The 24388-nt window shown below is 39.7% G+C and overlaps 1 long non-coding RNA gene across 1 annotated transcript; it reads right to left on the bottom strand.

The window, feature by feature from the left end:
- Window positions 1–1387: 1387 nt before the first annotated feature.
- Window positions 1388–12422, bottom strand: LOC132160367 (uncharacterized). The gene is made up of 3 exons (XR_009437989.1): window positions 12326–12422; window positions 12198–12242; window positions 1388–1856 (listed from the first exon to the last, which is right to left on the bottom strand). It is a non-coding gene; the product is annotated as an uncharacterized LOC132160367 (long non-coding RNA).
- Between the last annotated feature and the right edge of the window lie 11966 nt (window positions 12423–24388).

Below are 24388 nucleotides of genomic sequence, written 5' to 3'. Positions count from 1 at the left end.
AACACACACACACACGAAGATCCCCAGCAGCTGTTGGTCTGTCTTTCAGGTGTTCCTGTTGCTCAACGAGTTGAAATAAAGATTTATTCAGTGAATGAGGAAGAATCTGTCACTTTATATCCTGGCATACTTAAAATGACATTCTCTTCAGTGAAATCAATGAAGACCTTAGCTTTATCTGTACACATAAAGCCTGTTCATATGTTGATGAGAGATTCAGAGACAGAATGAAGATGGACAATCAAACATTAAAAAAAATGTAAAATGTTTTTAGTTTCTACGAAGGTAATATCATGACCTTTACATGCATTATCAACAATTACAGTTATTTATATGAAAGTGTTGTGTTCTGTTTTGACTTCCAAACCCACCAGATGGCACCATTTATCAGTTGAATCTATATCACAAGGTGTAAATATCAGTCAAAGCTATCAGCTGCTCTCCAGTAATAATAATGTCTGTATTTATCATTACAGGTTCAGGTCGGTCTTCAGGTCCTATAACAGGAGTACAGTGCGTGTTACTGCTGTTCTCCTTCGTGTGGCTGCAGTTGTTACTGTGATTTCTATATAGGTGCACATACTACTCACAGAACAGATCACTACACGCAAATGCTGACATACTGTCTGGTCATACTGTAAATGCAATGAACACACAGGCCAAGCATGTCATGATACCTTGAACGAACAAATCACAAATGTTTATACAATACGTTGTCTACTGAAAAAATTTAGGGTTACAAAACCAGTATACCGTATTGTCTTTTACAGATTCCACATTTTTTTCACGGTATATTCCTGGCAACCACAGCTGCCGGTATTTTACCGTAAATTTGACAGTTTTTTTTTTTAACAGTGTAACTTTTAATCTGTATATCAGTACCTGAATTTTAAAATAAAAAATACTATAAATTTTATTGTCTTTTACTGCTGATATTTGCTTTTTTTAAATGGTATTTACTGGTTGTATTATTACGATGGACCCTATTTTTTAACATCTTGCTTCTGTAAATATGGATGTTTTTGTTTGCTTAAAAATCTACAGATTTATACTGTGAATTCCAATGTGCACAACCCCAAAATATGTAGTTTTACTCAAATAATACCGTAGAATCTAAGGTTTTCAGACATTTTCAACATTACAATATTTAATTGTAAAATGTATGCATATTTATTTTCACAGAAAATATTTATAATTTCAACATTTTATTACAGTAAAAAACAAAGTTTTATCCAGTCTCACAATTAACGGTTATTCAATCTATTTAATACAGTAAAAGGAAGTTTTTGGTTTTACACTCCATTACCGTTGGAATTTGACAGTGTTTTGCTGTATATTTTACTGACTTTTTTTACAGTGCACCTTCATTAAGTGCCTCACTGTAATGTCCATTAAAAAAAGGGATGACTCAGAATTGTTTGTGTGTATGTGTTAATATGCTACAAATGCAGTCAAATAAGCTTTTAAGCTTTTTTAAGCTTTTATTCTTTTAATTGAACAAGAATATGTGAGTGTTTGAATAAATTATCTTTACTCACCATAGACAGAAACATAGAATGTTTTTGATGACAGATTAGCTCCACTTATCTTTACTTCATAGTCTCCAGCATGTAGAGTTGTGATGTTTGTGATGGTCAGAGATCCAGTTTGATTGTCCAGCTTCAGTATGTCTCTGAATCTCTCATCAGTACCATTATATGTGGAGAAGATTCCAGCAGCTTTGTTGATTTCAGCTATCAGAACGTGTTCAGGTACAACATTCCACAGTATGTCATCGTCTTTATGTATTTCATTAAGATTAGTGTGTAGAGTGACAGAATCTCCCTCCATCACTGACACTGTCTCACTAAACACACCTGGAGAACATGTTTAATTACAGATTAATGCTCTCATGCAGATACATTTATTTTTCTATTCATTTAAATTAATATGAATTAAATTGGAATGTTTCATATTTTGGTGTTTGGCTCATTAAAACAGGCTCACTGAAAACAGTAGCAGAAGCGTTATTACTGTGGTACAGGAAGAAATAAAATCAGGCCATAAAAATATATTTGTAACTTACCAATCAGACACCAACTGCACAAACTGAACAAACCAAGTGTGTGAAACATTTTCTTCAATTGTTCAGTGAAAATTCTGAAGTTATAATAAGAATATCTGCTGATAAATATCAATCTGATGTGAATTTACCCACGACAGAATTTGGCCCTCCTAGTTCACACACACAAACACACACACACACACACAAACACACAAAAACACTCTGATGTGTGGTGTGATAACCTGTATGATCACATGTTAGTTTGGGGACCAATTCTCACCAATAACAATTAACTATGACTTTTGTCTCAATAGAAACAGTAATAGTAGTTTGCAATGTATTTGTTAAGTTTAGACATGAGATAAGATTAAGATTAAGATTAGATATGAGATAAAATAATGCATTAATATGTGCTTTATAAGTACTATTAAACAATAATAATCACACATACTAATAAATTATGTGAATATTGGATTAGTCAACCTGTATTTCATGATCTTTGGATATTGACACCTTATTAATATTAAAGTGTTTTTATAATCATTCTATTGTTGTAAAAGGCAAAGATCATCTCACATTGCCAATCTTACTGAGCTTTGACACATGCAGCTGAGTTTCTGAGTCAAACTGAAACATGCTGTGGTCAGTTTTCTTCAGAAATTATTTGATTTGATCTGTTAGGGGGGCAAAGTTCTTGTGCAACACAGTGGCTGTTCAGTTTCATCTGTGTAAAGCGTGTTGGTGAAGGGCTTCTTCCTGTGCTGTGGTTATTAAGCTAAGAGTCACAGTATGACTTTTCTCCTACACTGAACAATCACATGAGTATTATCACTATGTTGGAGACAGGCTAGGTTTTAAATCACTCTCAAATTGATTTGGTTTTGAGCAAAATTTACACTAACCAATCACAACACACTGGACCAGCTGACCAATCACAACACACACTGGCCCAGCTAACCAATCACAAGAAACACTGGCCCAGCGAACCAATCACAACACACACTGGCCCCGCTAAACAATCACAACACAAACTGGCCCAGCCAACCAATCACAACACACTCACAGAAATATTTCACCCAAAATTTAAGATTTATGTAATTTTATTACATAACAAATTCCCATTTATATTTTTTTCATAATTTTAACACAAATCTATCAACTAAACTTTAAACGATTTATTTTCATTAGGATAATAAAACCTATTTATTTTAAATGCATAATCCTCAGGGTTTATGTAATTAGTTTATGTAAAGTGTAATTATTCTTAATTAATAATAAAACGTTTATTTATTTAAAATACATAAAGTTTATTGTATAAATTGCATAATAATTAAGAGAACTAAATCAGGATAATTAAAAAAGTTAAATAACATTTATTTGAATCATGTTTAATGTATGCTTATATACTAAACCAAATTAAACAATGCATCACATTTATGCAATTGTTTCCCCATCTTATAATAAAAAATAGAATGAGACAAACACAAAAACAACTCTATTAGGTTATTTGTGAACTTACCCACTGTGCAAAGTTACGTCCATTGGACGTCTTTTTATGTCTTTGCAGACGTTGAAAAGACGTCCACTGAGGAGCCAGAATGAAAGTTTTTATGACGTCTTTTTTGACGTCTTCTGTACGTCTGATTTAGACGTTCACAGAACCTCCTTACAAGGTTCAAAACTAGTTCAAAAGTGGTCAGTGGAAATATTTCAACATCATTTAAGGTTCATTTAGACATCATTTATACTGTTTGTGGACCAAATCAACAGTCTCAGGATGCATTAGATTTAGACTCGTGTTATTTCAATGTAATTTCCAGACACTGTGTTTGTCCTAAAATCAAGAAAATAAAATAATCTTCATGAAATAATGAAATAACTGATGATTGAGACATTAAATCTCTGAAGATCTCAGCAGAGGAGGATCAATTTACATCATTTACATCAACATCATTTGACGTCACCATTGTGGTGGACAGTGTTTGGTTTAGTTGGGATCTTGGTCCTCATACTTCTTGTGTTAGCTTATTTCTGGCTGTTATAACTGTGTGTTATAAAACACTCTTATTGTGGCAGAGAGCAGTGAGTTCAAGTGCTAACATCTTTCTATTAATGTTGAATAATCTATAGCACAATAAGTTGTTAATGTTTTGTTGCAACTCTGTATTTATTTTCATGGACATACACTTTGTAGAAATAAAGAATGTACTTATTTTTAAGAAACACATCATGTAGTCACACACAGACATCAAGATTGTGGATATGCATCACATCAATGGTGACAATTAAAACTAAAAAGGTCTGGAAAATAAGGATGAGTTTGTGCTATGAAGCAGTTTTGTTCGTTTTGATTGTCACCATTGTTGTGATGCATATGCTAAATCTTGATGTCTGTGTGTGAGTACATGATGCTTTTGTTCAAAATATTTCAAACCCATGAATTTTTTCCAACTTCAAAATAAGTATTTTGCTCTTGGTGCCTGTACTGCAGAGTTAAAAGGTTTAGGAGATATATACAAACAAAGCAACACTTATTTCATTATCTCAGATACTTGTAATGTGATGACTTTATCATCACCAACCAAGAGCTGATAACATCTGAGCTCTCTTGAATCTGTCTTTCTTTGCTATAACAACAGTGTTTCACAAACACACAGTTATAACAGCCAGAGACAAGCTAACACAAGAAGAATGAGGACCAAGATACCAACTAAACCAAACACTGTCCACCACAATGGTGACTTCAAATGAATCAAATATCAACATTTAAACCTCTGTTAGTTCTCAATAAGAGCTTCTCTAGATGTCCGACAGAAATAAAGTCAATCTAATGAGTGAAGCTGTTTGTGGAGATGTTTGATCCTCCTCTGCTGAGATCTTCAGAGATTTAATGTCTTTGATTTGCAGTTGATTTTACCACATGCTCAATCATCAGTTATTCCATTATTTCATGAAGATTATTTTATTTTCTTGATTTTAGGACAAACACAGTGTCTGGAAATTACATTGAAATAACATCTAAATCTAATGCATCCTGAGACTGTTGATTTGGTCCAGAAACAGTATAAATGATGTCTAAATGAACCTTAAATGATGTTGAAATATTTCCACTGACCACTTTTGAACTAGTTTTTAACCTTGTAAGGAGGTTCTGTGAACGTCTAAATCAGACGTACAGAAGACGTCAAAAAAAGACGTCATAAAAACTTTCATTCTGGCTCCTCAGTGGACGTCTTTTCAACGTCTGCAAAGACATAAAAAGACGTCCACTGGACGTAACTTTGCACAGTGGGTAAGTTCACAAATAACCTAATAGAGTTGTTTTTGTGTTTGTCTCATTCTATTTTTTATTATAAGATGGGGAAACAATTGCATAAATGTGATGCATTGTTTAATTTGGTTTAGTATATAAGCATACATTAAAGATGATTCAAATAAATGTTATTTAACTTTATTAATTATCCTGATTTAGTTCTCTTAATTATTATGCAATTTATACAATAAACTTTATGTATTTTAAATAAATAAACTTTTTATTATTAATTAAGAATAATTACACTTTACATAAACTAATTACATAAACCCTGAGGATTATGCATTTAAAATAAATAGGTTTTATTATCCTAATGAAAATAAATCGTATAAAGTTTATTTGGTAGATTTGTGTTAAAATTATGAAAAAAATATAAATGGGAATTTGTTATGTAATAAAATTACATAAATCTTAAATTTTGGGTGAAATATTTCTGTGAGTGCACACACTGACCCAGCTAACCAATCACAGCACACACTGGCCCAGCTACCAAAAAACACAACACACACTGACCAACCACAACACACATTGACCCACCTAACAAATCACAACACACACTGGCCCAGCTAACCAATCACAACACACTGATCCAGCTAACCAATCACACACTGGCCAAGCTAACCAATCACAAAACACACTGGCCCAGCTAACCAATCACAGCACACATTGACCCAGCTAACCAATCACAACACACACTGGCCCAGCTAACCAATCACAACACACACTGGCCCAGCTAACCAATCACAACACACACTGATCCAGCTAACCAATCACAACACACACTGGCCCAGCTAACCAATCACAGCACACACTGGCCCAGCTAAGCAATCACAGCATACACTGGCCCAGCTAACCAATCACAATACACACTGGCCCAGCTAAACAATCACAACACACACTGACCAACCACAACATACACTAACGCACCTAACCAATCGGAGCACACACTGGCCCAGCTAACCAATCACAACACACACTGGCCCAGCTAACCTATCACAACACACACTGACCAACCACAACACAAACTGACCCACCTAACCTATCACAACAAACACTGGCTCAACTAACCAATCACAACACACACTGGTCCAGCTAACCAATCACAACACACATTGACCCAGCTAACCAATAACAACACACACTGGCCCAGTTAACCAATCACAACACACACTGACCAACCACAACATACACTGACCCACCTAACCTATCACAACACACACTGGCCCAGCTAACCAATCACAAAACACACTGGCCCAGCTAACCAATCACAACACACATTGACCAACCTAACCAATCACAACACACACTGGCCCAGCTAACCAATCAAAACACACACTGGCCCAGTTAACCAATAACAACACACACTGGCCCAGCTAACCAATCACAATACACACTGACCAACCACAACATACACTGACCAACCACAACATACACTGACCCACCTAACCTATCACAACACACACTGGCCCAGCTAACCAATCACAATACACACTGGCCCAGCTAACCAATCACAACACACACTGACCAACCACAACACACACTGACCCACCTAACCAATCAAAACACACACTGGCCCAGCTAACTAATCACAACACACACTGGCCCAGCTAACCAATCACAACACACACTGACTAACCACAACATACACTGACCCACCTAACCTATCACAACACACACTGGCCCAGCTAACCAATCACAACACACACTGACCAACCACAACACACACTGACCCACCTAACCAATCAAAACCCACACTGGCCCAGCTAACTAATCACAACACACACTGGCCCAGCTAACAAATCACAACCCACACTGGCCCAGCTAACCAATCACAACACACACTGGCCCAGCTAACCAATCACAACAAACACTGGTCCAGCTTACCAATCACAACATACACTGAAGCAGCTAACCAATCACAACACACACTATCCCAGTTAACCTGTCACACCACACACTGACCCAGCAAACCAATCACAACACACACTGGCCCAGCTAACCTATCACAACACACACTGGCCCAGCTAACCAGTCACACCACACTCTGACCCAGCAAACCAAACACAACACACACTGGCCAAGCTAACCAATCACAACACACACTAGCCTAGCTAACGTCACACCACACACTGAACCAGCTAACCAATCACAACACACACTGGCCCAGCTAACCAATCACAACACACACTGGTCCAGCTAACCAATCACAATACACACTGGCCCAGATAACCAATCACAACACACATTGACCAACCACAACATACACTGACCCACCTAACCTATCACAACACACACTGGCCCAGCTAACCAATCACAATACACACTGGCCTAGCTAACCAATCACAATACACACTGGCCCAGCTAACCAATCACAACACACACTGACCAACCTAACCAATCACAACACACACTGGCCCAGCTAACCAATCACAACACACACTGGCCCAGCTTACCAATCACAACATACACTGAAGCAGCTAACCAATAACAACACACACTGGCCCAGCTAACCAATCACAACACACACTGACCAACCACAACATACACTGACCAACCACAACATACACTGACCCACCTAACCTATCACAACACACACTGGCCCAGCTAACCAATCACAATACACACTGACCCAGCTAACCAATCACAACACACACTGACCAACCTAACCAATCAAAACACACACTGGTCCAGCTAACTAATCACAACACACACTGGCCCAGCTAACAAATCACAACCCACACTGGCCCAGCTAACCAATCACAAGACACACTGGCCCAGCTAACCAAATCACAACACACACTGGTCCAGCTTACCAATCACAACATACACTGAAGCAGCTAACCAATCACAACACACACTATCCCAGTTAACCAGTCACACCACACACTGACCCAGCAAACCAATCACAACACACACTGGCCCAGCTAACCTATCACAACACACACTGACCAACCACAACACACACTGGCCCATCTAACTTATCACAATACACACAGGCCCAGCTAACTAATCAGAACACACACTGGCCCAGCTAACTAATCACAACACACAGGCCCAGCCAACCAATCACAACACACACAGGCCCAGCTAACCAATCACAACACACACTGGCCCAGCTAACCAATCACAACACACACAGGCCCAGTTAACCAATCAGAACACACACTGGCCCAGCTAACCAATCACAACACACATTGGCCCAGCTGACCAACCACAACACACACTGACCCACCTAACCAATCACAACACACACTGGCCCAGCTAATCAATCACAACACACTGATCCAGCTAACCAATCACACACTGGCCAAGCTAACCAATCACAAAACACACTGGCCCAGCTAACCAATCACAGCACACATTGACCCAGCTAACCAATCACAACACACATTGGCCCAGCTAACCAATCACAACACACACTGACCAACCACAACATACACTGACCCACCTAACCTATCACAACACACACTGGCCCAGCTAACCAATCACAATACACACTGGCCTAGCTAACCAATCACAATACACACTGGCCCAGCTAACCAATCACAACACACACTGACCAACCTAACCAATCACAACACACACTGGCCCAGCTAACCAATCACAACACACACTGGCCCAGCTTACCAATCACAACATACACTGAAGCAGCAAACCAATCACAATACACACTGACCAACCACAACATACACTGACCAACCACAACATACACTGACCCACCTAACCTATCACAACACACACTGGCCCAGCTAACCAATCACAATACACACTGGCCCAGCTAACCAATCACAACACACACTGACCAACCACAACACACACTGACCCACCTAACCAATCAAAACACACACTGGCCCAGCTAACTAATCACAACACACACTGGCCCAGCTAACCAATCACAACACACACTGACTAACCACAACATACACTGACCCACCTAACCTATCACAACACACACTGGCCCAGCTAACCAATCACAACACACACTGACCAACCACAACACACACTGACCCACCTAACCAATCAAAACCCACACTGGCCCAGCTAACTAATCACAACACACACTGGCCCAGCTAACAAATCACAACCCACACTGGCCCAGCTAACCAATCACAACACACACTGGCCCAGCTAACCAATCACAACAAACACTGGTCCAGCTTACCAATCACAACATACACTGAAGCAGCTAACCAATCACAACACACACTATCCCAGTTAACCAGTCACACCACACACTGACCCAGCAAACCAATCACAACACACACTGGCCCAGCTAACCTATCACAACACACACTGGCCCAGCTAACCAGTCACACCACACTCTGACCCAGCAAACCAAACACAACACACACTGGCCAAGCTAACCAATCACAACACACACTAGCCTAGCTAACGTCACACCACACACTGAACCAGCTAACCAATCACAACACACACTGGCCCAGCTAACCAATCACAACACACACTGGTCCAGCTAACCAATCACAATACACACTGGCCCAGATAACCAATCACAACACACATTGACCAACCACAACATACACTGACCCACCTAACCTATCACAACACACACTGGCCCAGCTAACCAATCACAATACACACTGGCCTAGCTAACCAATCACAATACACACTGGCCCAGCTAACCAATCACAACACACACTGACCAACCTAACCAATCACAACACACACTGGCCCAGCTAACCAATCACAACACACACTGGCCCAGCTTACCAATCACAACATACACTGAAGCAGCTAACCAATAACAACACACACTGGCCCAGCTAACCAATCACAACACACACTGACCAACCACAACATACACTGACCAACCACAACATACACTGACCCACCTAACCTATCACAACACACACTGGCCCAGCTAACCAATCACAATACACACTGACCCAGCTAACCAATCACAACACACACTGACCAACCTAACCAATCAAAACACACACTGGTCCAGCTAACTAATCACAACACACACTGGCCCAGCTAACAAATCACAACCCACACTGGCCCAGCTAACCAATCACAAGACACACTGGCCCAGCTAACCAAATCACAACACACACTGGTCCAGCTTACCAATCACAACATACACTGAAGCAGCTAACCAATCACAACACACACTATCCCAGTTAACCAGTCACACCACACACTGACCCAGCAAACCAATCACAACACACACTGGCCCAGCTAACCTATCACAACACACACTGACCAACCACAACACACACTGGCCCATCTAACTTATCACAATACACACAGGCCCAGCTAACTAATCAGAACACACACTGGCCCAGCTAACTAATCACAACACACAGGCCCAGCCAACCAATCACAACACACACAGGCCCAGCTAACCAATCACAACACACACTGGCCCAGCTAACCAATCACAACACACACAGGCCCAGTTAACCAATCAGAACACACACTGGCCCAGCTAACCAATCACAACACACATTGGCCCAGCTGACCAACCACAACACACACTGACCCACCTAACCAATCACAACACACACTGGCCCAGCTAATCAATCACAACACACTGATCCAGCTAACCAATCACACACTGGCCAAGCTAACCAATCACAAAACACACTGGCCCAGCTAACCAATCACAGCACACATTGACCCAGCTAACCAATCACAACACACATTGGCCCAGCTAACCAATCACAACACACACTGACCAACCACAACATACACTGACCCACCTAACCTATCACAACACACACTGGCCCAGCTAACCAATCACAATACACACTGGCCTAGCTAACCAATCACAATACACACTGGCCCAGCTAACCAATCACAACACACACTGACCAACCTAACCAATCACAACACACACTGGCCCAGCTAACCAATCACAACACACACTGGCCCAGCTTACCAATCACAACATACACTGAAGCAGCAAACCAATCACAACACACACTGGCCCAGCTAACCTATCACAACACACACTGGCCCAGCTAACCAATCACAACACACACTGACCAACCACAACACACACTGACCAACCACAACACACACTGACCCCCCTAACCTATCACAACACACACTGGCCCAGCTAACCAATCACAGCACACACTGACCAACCACAACACACACTGACCCACCTAACTTATCACAATACACACAGGCCCAGCTAACTAATCAGAACACACAGGCCCAGCCAACCAATCACAACACACACAGGCCCAGCTAACCAATCAGAACACACACTGGCCCAGCTAACCAATCACAACACACACTGGCCCAGCTAACCAATCAGAACACACACTGGCCCAGCTAACCAATCACAACACACATTGGCCCAGCTGACCAACCACAACACACACTGACCCACCTAACCAATCACAACACACACTGGCCCAGCTAATCAATCACAACACACACTGTCCCCGCTAACCAATCACAGCAGACATTGGCCCAGCAAATCAATCAAAGCACACACTGCAGGAGACGAATTTGAAAAAAAAAAGCTTTTTTCCCACACAAAAAGTAGCCTATTCTCTTATCTTAGTAAAATGTTTCTGGACCTAGTTAGTGTGAGGATCCTTTCTGTCTATGTGAGGTTTAGAGAGCTCTCAGAATTCATAAAAATATCTTAATTTGTGTTCCAAAAATGAACAGTGGTCTTGCAGGTTTACAATGACATGAGGTTGAGTAATTGATGACAGAATTCTCATTTTTGGGTGAACTAACCATTTAAGCGCACACATACTCTAAAATCACATATGTGTGTACAAACAATTTATAAATGAGGCTCCATGTGTTTTGTGCTGCTCACAGTATAAAAAAATCACAGAATAAATAGCAAACCTGGGTTTGGGCCTCATCTCCTGCAGGTGAGCAGCTGTAACGGTTCTGAAATGAATATAACCACACCTTTCATACCTTCATAAAAAGAGCATGCAGTATCAAAATACTTTCACAAATAGTAATTCTACCATCATGTTGTTCTGCTGCAATGTTTGGCATTAGCAGTCCCAGGTGTATTTTACACCGACTTCGATCGCGCCATCATGTGGCGAAAAAAACGAATAGCACCTATCAATCTTCTGTAATGAACATTGTTATTTAGTTTGTAATATTTAGCTACTTAAAATATAGAAGAAGAATTTATTAGAAAACAGTTTTCATATTGAAGGGCTTTCTCCATTGTTTTGACACAGCATTTGTTATTTGCCTTCGAGCTAACTTTAACGAGTAACCTTACTTTCACTTTCACTTGACAAGGTATGTTCTCACACACTGCACAGATGTAGCTAGGGGTGGCCAGGAAGGGGCCAGCAACCAGTCAGGGGTGGCACAGAAATCTACATAATCTCAATAGAAAAATGTGCTTGACTTTAATGTAGAGGACAGTTTTAGTGCCTAAAACACAAGTGAGTATAATTAATTTCTACTTACTGTTACTGTAATTGAGATATTTGTGAAGTAGATCAAATAATACTAAGTGAATTTGACATTTTTTTTTTATTATTATTTCTCACCTCCAGGTATTTTACTAAAGTGGCTCACTATAGCTTTATTGCTCAATCAGCTTCTCGAAACTCCCAAATTCTTGTTCTCCAACATTGCATACTCGAGGATGAGACATGCGGATAGTGATTAAAATATGTGAAAAAGGCCGGAAGTCATCAGTAGGCATACATGCCAGAATATAAAAATTAGTTTTTTTTTTTTGTTTCGTTTGTTTTTTTTTTTTGTTTTTTTTTTTAGTAAAAGTGTACTGAGCTCACATTAATTTTTTTGCATTAAATTGCAAATAAAACTATACATATCTGCTTCTGCCTTATATTTTTCTCTTAAATTGCAGAATATATTAACAAGCATTTGAGAGACGTTCTTGTGTTCTAACCCTATGCCTATACATGCACAGTTTACTGTTGAAGAATGCGCCGTGGGGAAAGTGGGAAAGTGTGGCTCCGCCCCCGTCTGAGAAACGGAACGCCTGAGAATCCACGCACTGCACTCGGTCGTATCTCGGTGTTGGTCTGCGTTTGTCACCGCGGTGTGAATTGACCTTATAATGACAGAACACTTTGTATTTACACAGAATCTGCATTAATTCAAAATGAAGGTCTTTATTTTGTGCATCATATTGTGTGCATTATCCGTGCCTGGTAAGACATATATTTATAAAACTCTCTTTGATAGCAGCCTACAAAAAGAAAGCGATGGAGATCTGATACCGTTTCATATGTATAGGATTAACTCACTTAACACTGGACAGAAATCTATTCTTTTTAACTGTTTTAAATAGTTGCTGGTTTAGTTTTACATGTTGATATGTTTTGTGTGGAGATAAAAAATTATGGTTGGTTTAATATTTAAGTAAACAAATTAATATAGTTGTAATTAACAACACTCAAATATAGCCTATAGCAATCATGACTGAATACACACATATAAAAAGTAATATATTAATCCAGATGTGGTTTTTATAATCTGTGAGATCGTCATCTGTGAGAATGTTTGTGTGATGAGTGAATGTTTAAATCAGCGATGCTCTTATTCTGTTTTATTTTTCGTGTCATGTATTGCATTTGTGACAGTTCTCTCCCAGATAGCAACATTGTGTCGGCCCAGATCCGGCCCACATCTGGCACCCATGGAAAGATGATCTGGCCCACATGTAGCATGGAATGATGGCCCTTGGGCGGACCGCTCCTGTTTGCCAGAACTGAGCCACAAGCAGGCCATAGCAATGCCATATGTCAGCCAAGAGTAAAGAAATTAACCAGAACTGGACCTTATCTGAGCCACAAAATCTGTGTGTATTAAATATGAATTAATTTCAGCCTTAATAAGCCTGTTAACAAGCAGAATCACTGAAGGAAAGAAGAGAACAGAAAAACAGAAGAGCAGAATCACAAGAACTACAACTGACTTCAGCCACAACCTTAGATGAAATCAACTGAAGATAAAAGAAGACATGAAATCTCTCAAGATCTCAGCATAGGAGGATTAAACAACTCCACAAACAGGTTTACCAGCTTCTCTTATTACTAACCAGATTGACATTATTTATGTTAGACATCTACAAAAGTTTTTTTATTGAGAATTAACAGAGATTTAACTCTAATGTGTTTCACCATAACAGTGATTAGTGTTTCCATTAGTTGTGCTCTTAATTGGGCTCTTATTATATAGTTTGGTTTTTTTGGCTGCTGTGACGGATGTGTTTGTTAAACACATTTGCAGCTTCAAAGAAAGCTAGAGTGACATGATATCAAGTGTCGGTTGTTATCTGTTGATGGTTTTTAATCATCATGAAGTACACTGGCTCATTGATGTTTTTTTTTTTAATCGAACAATTATGTTGTGCCAGTAATACATTCATATTACAAACCCTGTGTTCCTGCTGTATGAGATCCAGCAGTATTATAACAATCAGTTAAGATCTTTTAACAAACATGAGTTTAAAATAACTTAACCTATGCTGACACACACAGATATAAACAATCAACACATGAATCTCAATAATAGTTCTTATCAAAAATATTTAGATAAACTGATCAATTCAGAACTTCACTGAAAAGCTACTGTCACAACAAAATCAACAGCAAAATATAAGCAAATATTTGGAATTAAACAAAATAATAGGACAATTCAGCTGCATAATTTATTCATGTTGCAATGCATGCTGGGAGTTTTGTACTATGCTAATCCCCAGCATGCATTGCAGCAAGGTACATTCGATTGTCACCATTGTTGAGATTCATGTGCTGATTGTTGATGTCTGTGTGACATCACATATTGAATTCTTTATAATTGTTAAAAACTTCTAATTATTGAGTCTCTCAAAGGTATTGATAACAAAAAATGTAGTGATACAATTATATTTGCTGAAGAATTGAAGCTAATTGAAAAGTAAATTAATATGCTGTTTTCTTAAATTTTATAATTACTGGTCTCTAATTTTTTATTTATTATAAATAGATTGCCCCTATTGTTATCTAATTTTGTAATTTTGTTTAAGTTCTTTCTGTTTTTAATTTTACTTACTTTTGTATTCTTAATGCAATAGTGTGGATTGTATCTTTTGGATGTCATGTTATTGTTGTATGTTCTGTTTTTTGTTAATAAAAAAAAAAAAAAAAAAAAAAAAAAAAAACTTCGAATTGATTGTTGTAATATTGCTTGACCTCATGCTGGAGAAACACATTGTTTGCGATGTGAATGTATTAATGAAACAATTGTTAGATTTGCAAAAAAAAATTACCAAATCAGCCTGTTTCATGAGGATTATAAAATCATCAACAGATAAACGCCATCACCTGACCTCAATTCTCTTTAGCTTTCTTCGGTGCAGCAAATGCGTTTAACAAACACACCATCACAGCAGCCAAGAAAGACTAAAGATAAAATAAGAGTTAAGAGTGCAACTAATGGAAACACTAATCACTGTTATGGTGACACACATTAGAGTTAAACCTTTCTTAATTCTCACTAAAACTTTTGTAGATGTCCAACAGAAATAAAGTCAGTCTGGTTAGTAATAAGTGAAGCTGTTAATGCAGTTTGTGGAGTTGTTTAATCCTCCTCTGCTGAGATCTCCAGAGATTTAATGTCTTCTTATTTCTTCAGTTGATTTCATCTAAGGTTGTGGCTGAAGTCAGTTGTAGTTCTTGTGTTTCTGCTTATCTCTTTCTCTGTTATTTTCTTTAATTCAGTGATTCTGCTTGTTAACAGGCTTATTAAGGCTGAAATTCATATTTAATATATAAACAGATTTTGTGACTCAGATAAGGTCCAGTTCTGGTTAATTTCTTTACTCTTGGCTGACATGTGGCATTGCTATGGCCTGCTTGTGGCTCAAATCTGGCAAACAGGAGCGGTCCGCCCAAGGGCCATCATTCCACGCTGCATGTGGGCCAGATCATCTTTCCACGGGTGCCAGATGTGGGCCGGATCTGGGCCGACACAATGTTGCTATGTGGGCTACTAACAGTCTGTTATTTCTTCTTCAGTTGCATCTGTTGGTCTAGATGTAGTGTCAGTGTCAGTGATGGAGGGTGATTCAGTCTGTCTATGGACTGAAATTATTAAATCCCAGCAAGAAAGAATAAAATGGTATTTCAGTGACACTCGCATCGCTCAGATCAGTGAAGATATTAGTAATATCTATACAGATGATCAGGTTACTGAGAGATTCAGAGACAGACTGAAGCTGGATCATCAAACTGGATCTCTGACCATCACGAACATCAGAACCACAGGCTCTGGGATTTATAAACTAGAGATCAACAGCCGAAACACTGAAAAAATATTCAATGTTACTGTTCTAGGTGAGTCATTTAGTGAATGTTGTGTTTGAATCTCTTCATTAGTAATTATTGCAGTGACATTCATGGCTACTTTACCAGCACCTGTAAATTAATTCAGTTCAGTTTAAAACTATATAATTATATTTTTGACAGACAGGGTCTCATGTTGGTTTGTATTACAGACGTTTCTGCTGAACTTGATAAAATGAAGAAAACGGGAGAATCTTTCAGTTTAGATCCTGGTGTAACAATGAACCCAGATGTGATGAAGTGGTATTTCAACAACATTCACATCACTGAAATCTCTGGAAATCAGAGTAATATCTGTACAGTTGATCAGTGTGATGAGAGATTCAGAGACAGACTGGAGGTGGATCATCAGAATGGATCTCTGACCATCATCAACTCAAGGACCACAGACTCTGGACTTTATGAACTTCAGATCATCAGCAGAGGATTCACCATCATAAGGAGCTTCAGTGTTACTGTCACTGGTGAGTGATATTTAGTCAATCAGTGTGTTTTCTTTTGCAGTATAAAAGACAGTTCAGTATTTTGAAGTTGCTTTTACCAACTATTACAGTAAAATGTAGATAATATTTATCACTTTCATGCAGTATAAGTAAATGAACAATGTCTACACATTCTCCATGATCATCAGCAGAGGATTCACCATCATAAGGAGCTTCAGTGTTACTGTCACTGGTGAGTGATATTTAGTCAATCAGTGTGTTTTCTTTTGCAGTATAAAAGACAGTTCAGTATTTTGAAGTTGCTTTTACCAACTATTACAGTAAAATGTAGATAATATTTATCACTTTCATGCAGTATAAGTAAATGAACAATGTCTACACATTCTCCATGATACTAAGGTAACAATTTTTATCATTTTTTTGGTCACACTTTTATTTCCAGGAATTTGTAGCTCATATTACTGCATTTTTTTGTATGCCTCAAACAGGCTGATCAAGTCCAGCAGATAATGGATTTTTTTTTTTTTTTTTTTTACAAATGGTTACAGACATTTCCTCTGTGATTTCTCTGTCCTTTCACATAGCATATATTTCAAAAATTTCACTCTTGTTTGATATGTTCTGAATGAACCACAAAATGTTGCACAGGGATGTTCATGTTTGATATCTTACATAATATAATATATTACAATTTACCATCTCAGTCGGAAATAGGTTATTGTTAAATAATTGGCCACCTCAGAAATGGGCTGTACTGTTGAAATGAGCGGGTCCATAAATGTATGAAAAACCAAAGTCAGTGACTAAAAGACATTGATACCATAAATAAGTGCTAGATTCTGAATATAAACATAAATTGAGTGTGTAGAGTGACAGAATCTCCCTTCATCACGGACACATCATCTATTTGATCACCCGGAAAAGACACAAACTGCTAATCCTATGCACTTCTGGGATAATGGAGCGAAAAAATCGAAAAGAGTAAAGTGCTGTGAAAGCGTGAGACCGTAGCAGATGCTGAAAACAAATTTTTAAAGAAGCATTTTAATGCATTCCATTCATGCAGATAAGATTAAGAAAAGTATGACTGGTAAGTATATCAGATGCAAACATGTTACAACTTAAGAATGCCATTGATTTAAATGTAAACAACAACAACTCCCCAATCGCAACAATCAACATCTTTGGAATGCAGGTGGTCTCACTATCAGTCATATCAGCACCTCAGATTCAGGGCTTTATAAACAAGAGATCACATCAGACAACACTGCGTTCCAAAGATGTTCAGTGTTGCGATTGGTGAGTTGATTTTTTTTTACAGTGACTTTCTACAAGAAAAAAATAAATAAAAAATGAGATGGAAAGGATATTTATACCAGCGCTTTTGCATTCCAACACAAATGGAAGAACACAAAACAATAACACTTAATAAACACACACACACACGAAGATCCCCAGCAGCTGTTGGTCTGTCTTTCAGGTGTTCCTGTTGCTCAACGAGTTGAAATAAAGATTTATTCAGTGAATGAGGAAGAATCTGTCACTTTATATCCTGGCATACTTAAAATGACATTCTCTTCAGTGAAATCAATGAAGACCTTAGCTTTATCTGTACACATAAAGCCTGTTCATATGTTGATGAGAGATTCAGAGACAGAATGAAGATGGACAATCAAACGTTAAAAAAAATGTAAAATGTTTTTAGTTTCTACGAAGGTAATATCATGACCTTTACATGCATTATCAACAATTACAGTTATTTATATGAAAGTGTTGTGTTCTGTTTTGACTTCCAAACCCACCAGATGGCACCATTTATCAGTTGAATCTATATCACAAGGTGTAAATATCAGTCAAAGCTATCAGCTGCTCTCCAGTAATAATAATGTCTGTATTTATCATTACAGGTTCAGGTCGGCCTTCAGGTCCTATAACAGGAGTACAGTGCGTGTTACTGCTGTTCTCCTTCGTGTGCCTGCAGTTGTTAGTGTGATTTCTATATAGGTGCACATACTACTCACAGAACAGATCACTAAAAGCAAATGCTGACATACTGTCTGGTCATACTGTAAATGCAATGAACACACAGGCCAAGCATGTCATGATACCTTGAACGAACAAATCACAAATGTTTATACAAAGTGTAATCTAATGAATGCAATGTACAAATCATGCAGCACTGTATCTCTATGTAGGAATATATATATATATATATAAGGCTTCTGTTGTGTTTTCATTGAGGGCTTCGCTAATCAGGCCAACTGGAGATAATTACTAATAATTCTATTTTTTTTAATTAACACAATTACATTATCACATTATCACAATTACGTTATAAAAATTATAATTTCAAAATATCAAAAAATAAAAAAAAATATTTTATAACATATCTTCAAGCTTACATGACTGATGTATCTGTTTCATTTTAGATTTTTCCTCTTTTTGACCAATGGCAAGCTCAGGCATGTGGTAGTATAGGAACAAATGGACTACACCTTCATATGCAGGGATCAGTGTTTGGCAAAGAGTGCTTGGACTTCACTATATGCAGTAATGGAGACACAATTGGCATCTACTGTATGTGGAAGAAAATCTGGTGACATGAATGAAGCCTGGAACATTAGACATGACCTGCACATGAAACCATAAGAAGAGCCATTTGGAAGAGAACACAAACTATTTTTGTATAATTGTAATGATAATACATATATAATAACACCTGTTGGATTTGTGCTGGTCAGACAAAGTCTGAGCATTGGAACATAATACTGTATGCAGCTATATTACTCAAACCCTGCTCCTTTTTTATTATTGTCATTGCTTCGTCTCCTGCTTCTGTTCCTCTCTGGTCTTGCTCAGTCAACTTCTTGCCTGACAAAAGATTGTTAAAACAGTTTTAGGTACCAGACAAAATGCTAATTTTGTGTACCAGATAAGACTTGCTGTCAACAGGAATTGGGTATTAGACAACCTTGCTGACTTTGGCTTCATTCATTTTTACCAAACAAAGCACACAGTAAGCCTTCTGGACTGGGACAAACATGTCTGTGATTGGCTACATTGCTCAACGCTACATAAACACATTGTAAATAGAGATCTTTGATGCTCTTCACAGAGCACTGACAAAAACAAGGTAGCAGATTAACCTGGTACTCTGTATTACCTAATCTCTTTTGCACAATGGTAAACCCCAAACAACCCAACATAACAACAATAAACACTAACAGATCTCCCCTAATGTTAATCATGTGCAAAAATGCATTCAACGTTTACTCTCATTGCAGAATCTGAAGCAAAGCATGCTGTAAACTAGTAGGCTAGTCTTCTGTAACTCATTCTTCTTTTTGAGTTAATATAATCAGTTATTGAAAAGGTGTGGTAAATGCTGGACACTTAAATCATTTAAAGGGGTCCCTGGATGCTACATGAGCTTTTACAAGTTGTTTGAACTGAAATGTGTGTTGGGAGTGTGCATACACAACCACCCTAAAACATCACAAAAACAGGCTCTGCCCACGATAGTTTGATTGACAACAGCGTTTCAGCACAGACTGGACTGGCGTCTTACCTTGCACCCGCTGTAAGTGAGCTGTTATCAGGCCACTATTGTTTCACTGCGGGAGCAGATGTAGACAAGAATGACTTCTAAGTGATTGAGGTGTTTTGTTGTTGGATGTAATAATAAACATAGCAGTCATCTGTCACTGCGGGACAGAGGACCCAGAGGTGAATGACCGGAAAACAAGCAATTTATTAGAGCCGTAGAAAACTTAGAGAACAAAGGCAGACTGCCGAGCACTGGCTCCTGAGGGTTAACGCAGCTGTCAGAACAGAAATGGTCCACAAAGGGAGCTTACGGCAGAGAGGCAGAGGGAAATAGCAGTGAGAATTAGAGTAGAGAAAGAACAGGTGAGTAGATGATCAATGCGAGCACTGATTGCAATAGCAAACAGCTGAGCCTAAGTGGCAGTAATGACAGGAGAGACAGAGAGAGGAGGGAAGAAACTCTCTGGGGTCCAATGTGATAAGAATGGGCGCAGAGGTGAATAATCTCTGAAGGTAATCGAACGCCCCTTGGGCAGACTCTGACCAGACAAAACGGAACTTAGTAGAGGTAACAGGGTGTGAACCCCAAAAAACATTGGAGCGCGGTATGAATCTCAAAGACCGGCCATTCAATGACGGCACAAACCTTAGGCGGATCCATACTGATTCCTTCAGCAGAAACAACTGAGCTCAAGAACGTGACTGACCTGATGTGAAATGCGTATTTCTCAGCCTTTTACAAAGAGGAGATTCTCTAAGAGGCATTGCAACATTCTTCAAACATTCTGAACGTGCACATCAAGAGAAGTGGAAAAAAGGAGAATGTCATCCAGATACACAAAAAATAAAATATTTAACATGTCCATCAAAATGTCGTTAACGAGGGCTTGAAACATTGCCGGGGGTTGACCAGCCCAAACTGTAAAACCCGATATTCAAAGTGCCCTAAGGGCATTTTGAACGTAGTCTTCCATTCGTTGCCCTCTTTAATGCGCACAAGGTGATAAGCATTACTGGGGTCTAATTACGTGAAAACATTCTTTTTGACGAAGAAGAACCCTGCGCCAGCTAGAGAGGAGCACAGGACAATGGTGCCCAAGGCGAGGGAAAGATACTTCTCGAGAGCATCGCGTTTGGGAGCGGATAATGATCGCCTGCAAGGGGGGGTGGTACCAGGAAGAAGCTCGATGCTGCAGTCATAAGGTCGATGAGGAGGGTGTAACGATCGAGACACAGGAGACCAGAGATCCAAGAGCATTGTGTGTTTATTGGGTAATCCCAAAATCCAGGTAAGCAGTCAGAACATGAAACAAACAAGAAACAAGAACCACAAGCAGTGTTGTGCCTGAACGCGTTCATTGAACGATAGTTCATGAACTCGTTCAAATTTTGGGCGAACTGAACATGGGCGAACGTGAACTGAACGTGCTGTATTAATGCCTGATGAACGTTACTGTCAACTCGTTCATTCTGGTGTCTGTGAACGGCACGCTCTCTCAGGTTAACTTCGTTCAATAGCGTGCCAGATTTCTATATAGCCTTCCAGGCGAAAACCCGGCTAAAACACACCGTAAACGGGTCTTAATATGTAGCGGAAAAACACCCAATCTGGCAACACCAGCCACCAGTGTCGCACCGCCGTCCGCCGCATGCGTGACGCGTCATAAAAAAAAAAAGCATGGAGGCGACAGCAGCATGTAGCAAGAAGGCATATGATCATTTAAAAGAATTTTATGATGTTTATGACAAGGTCGGTGAGAATGGGAGACAAAGCATTAAAGCAACAATGGGGAAATGCTGTCCCCTCAATGCTAATGTAAACCCTGGTTGGATAAGGATTCAAAATTGGATATGAAGATGAAATCTGATGCATAGCTTCATTGTTAAAACTGACAAAATAATTGCTGTCTGTGATTCTATATGGGCTGTGGCAATAACTTTGGAAAATAATAGCTCGCAGCAACATATGGAAAAAAACAACTATGAACTAGTTCATTTTTGGAACTGTGAACTTAGTGAACTTAGTTCAAAATTTTGTAGTTTGAACTATGAACTGAACTAGTTCATTTTAAAATTTGTGAATTGAACTTTGAATTAGTTCATGTAGAAAGTGAACTTTCCCAACACTGACCACAAGGGAATGTGAGGAAACTGGGTGACGGAAAATAAGGACTCCATGACACAGAGAGAAAACATACAGGTTTAAATAGACAGGATAATGATGATGAAAGTGAAGACAGCTGAGTGCAATTAACAGGTGTGCAATTAGGGACAAGGCTTAGTGGGAAATGTAGTGCCTGCAGTGAGGTGCCTATGGGGAAGTGAGACCACTACTGGACACCCAGGGAAACACAGACCAGACACCGTGACAGAGGGAGAGAAGCCACCAGGGAATGACTGAACACAGCCTGCAAATCGTGGTACTCCTCTGGAACCTCTGACAAGTCCCCAGGCTCCTCCTGAAAGAGAGATACAGAAGAGACAACAGCAGAGACCAGACACTTAACATGACAAAATAAATTCCAAGTCAAAATGGTTCCCTCAACCCAATTAATCAGAGGATTATGCTGCACAAACCAAGGATGGCCTAAAACAACTGGCATTACAAGAGAGTAAAAAACTAGAAGAGAAATAGTCTATAGATGATTGCCAGAGGTCAGAGACTCACCATAATGGTGGCTCAATGAACTCTTGACAGAACACTGCCATCTAGAGCCATAATAGTGGAGGAGCCCTTGAGTTCAATCAACAGAATGTTCCTCTCCAGCGCCCAAGTCTTGTCAATAAGATTTTCTTCAGCACCATAGTCAATGAGAGCTGTACAAGAATCAGATGAACCAGGCCAGCGAAGTACCACAGGGAACATGGTGTGAATCCAGAGGGGGTGAAGGATGTAGCGCTCGCCAGTTTTCCCCGACCTACTGGAGAGCACTGTCTGTTAGAAGGGCAAATGGTGACAAGGTGGCCAGAAACGACCACAGTACATACACAGCTACAGGATGCGCTGCGTTCTGCAGGAGAGATCCATATCCTGCTCACCTGCATAGACTCAGGAAATGGAGCAGCTTCATAGGAGACAGGAGGTGGATTCAGGACTGCAGGTGGCTCAGGATTTGTGCAGTGTGCGCGGCCACGCTGATCAAAATGCTTAACCAAGTGAATGGCCAAGTCCACCAGTTGATCTAGGCCTGAAGGGAAATCATGAGCATAAAACTCATCCTTGAAATCTGCATTTAACCCCTGCAGGAAACGTGCAACCAGTGCAGGCTCGTTCCAATCAGATGTGGCAGCTAGCATGCGGAACTCAATGGTGTAGTCGGGCACAGAAAGCTTCCCTTGACACAGCAACCAGAACCAGGATCGTGAGTGGCCACCGCTGCCGCAGGGGAATCGTGATCAGACACCACCACCTCTGGAGCTTTCTGAGCGGCCACTTCCGCCACTGGAGCTTTCTGGGCGGACACCACCCCCTCAGGGGAATCGTGGGCAGCCACCTCTGGAGCTTTCTGGGCGGACACCACCCCCTCAGGGGAATCGTGAGCGGCCACTGCCGCCACTGGAGCTTTCTGGGCGGACACCACCCCCTCAGGGGAATCATGAGCAGCCACTTCCGCCACTGGAGCTTTCTGGGCGGACACCACCCCCTCAGGGGAATCATGAGCAGCCACTTCCGCCACTGGAGCTTTCTGGGCGGACACCACCCCCTCAGGGGAATCAT

The sequence above is a fragment of the Carassius carassius genome, chromosome 16 (assembly GCF_963082965.1).
Source record: "Carassius carassius chromosome 16, fCarCar2.1, whole genome shotgun sequence".
Taxonomy (NCBI): domain Eukaryota; kingdom Metazoa; phylum Chordata; class Actinopteri; order Cypriniformes; family Cyprinidae; genus Carassius; species Carassius carassius.
Note: the sequence above shows the minus strand (reverse complement) of the source record. Positions and strands in the feature narration are given on the sequence as shown.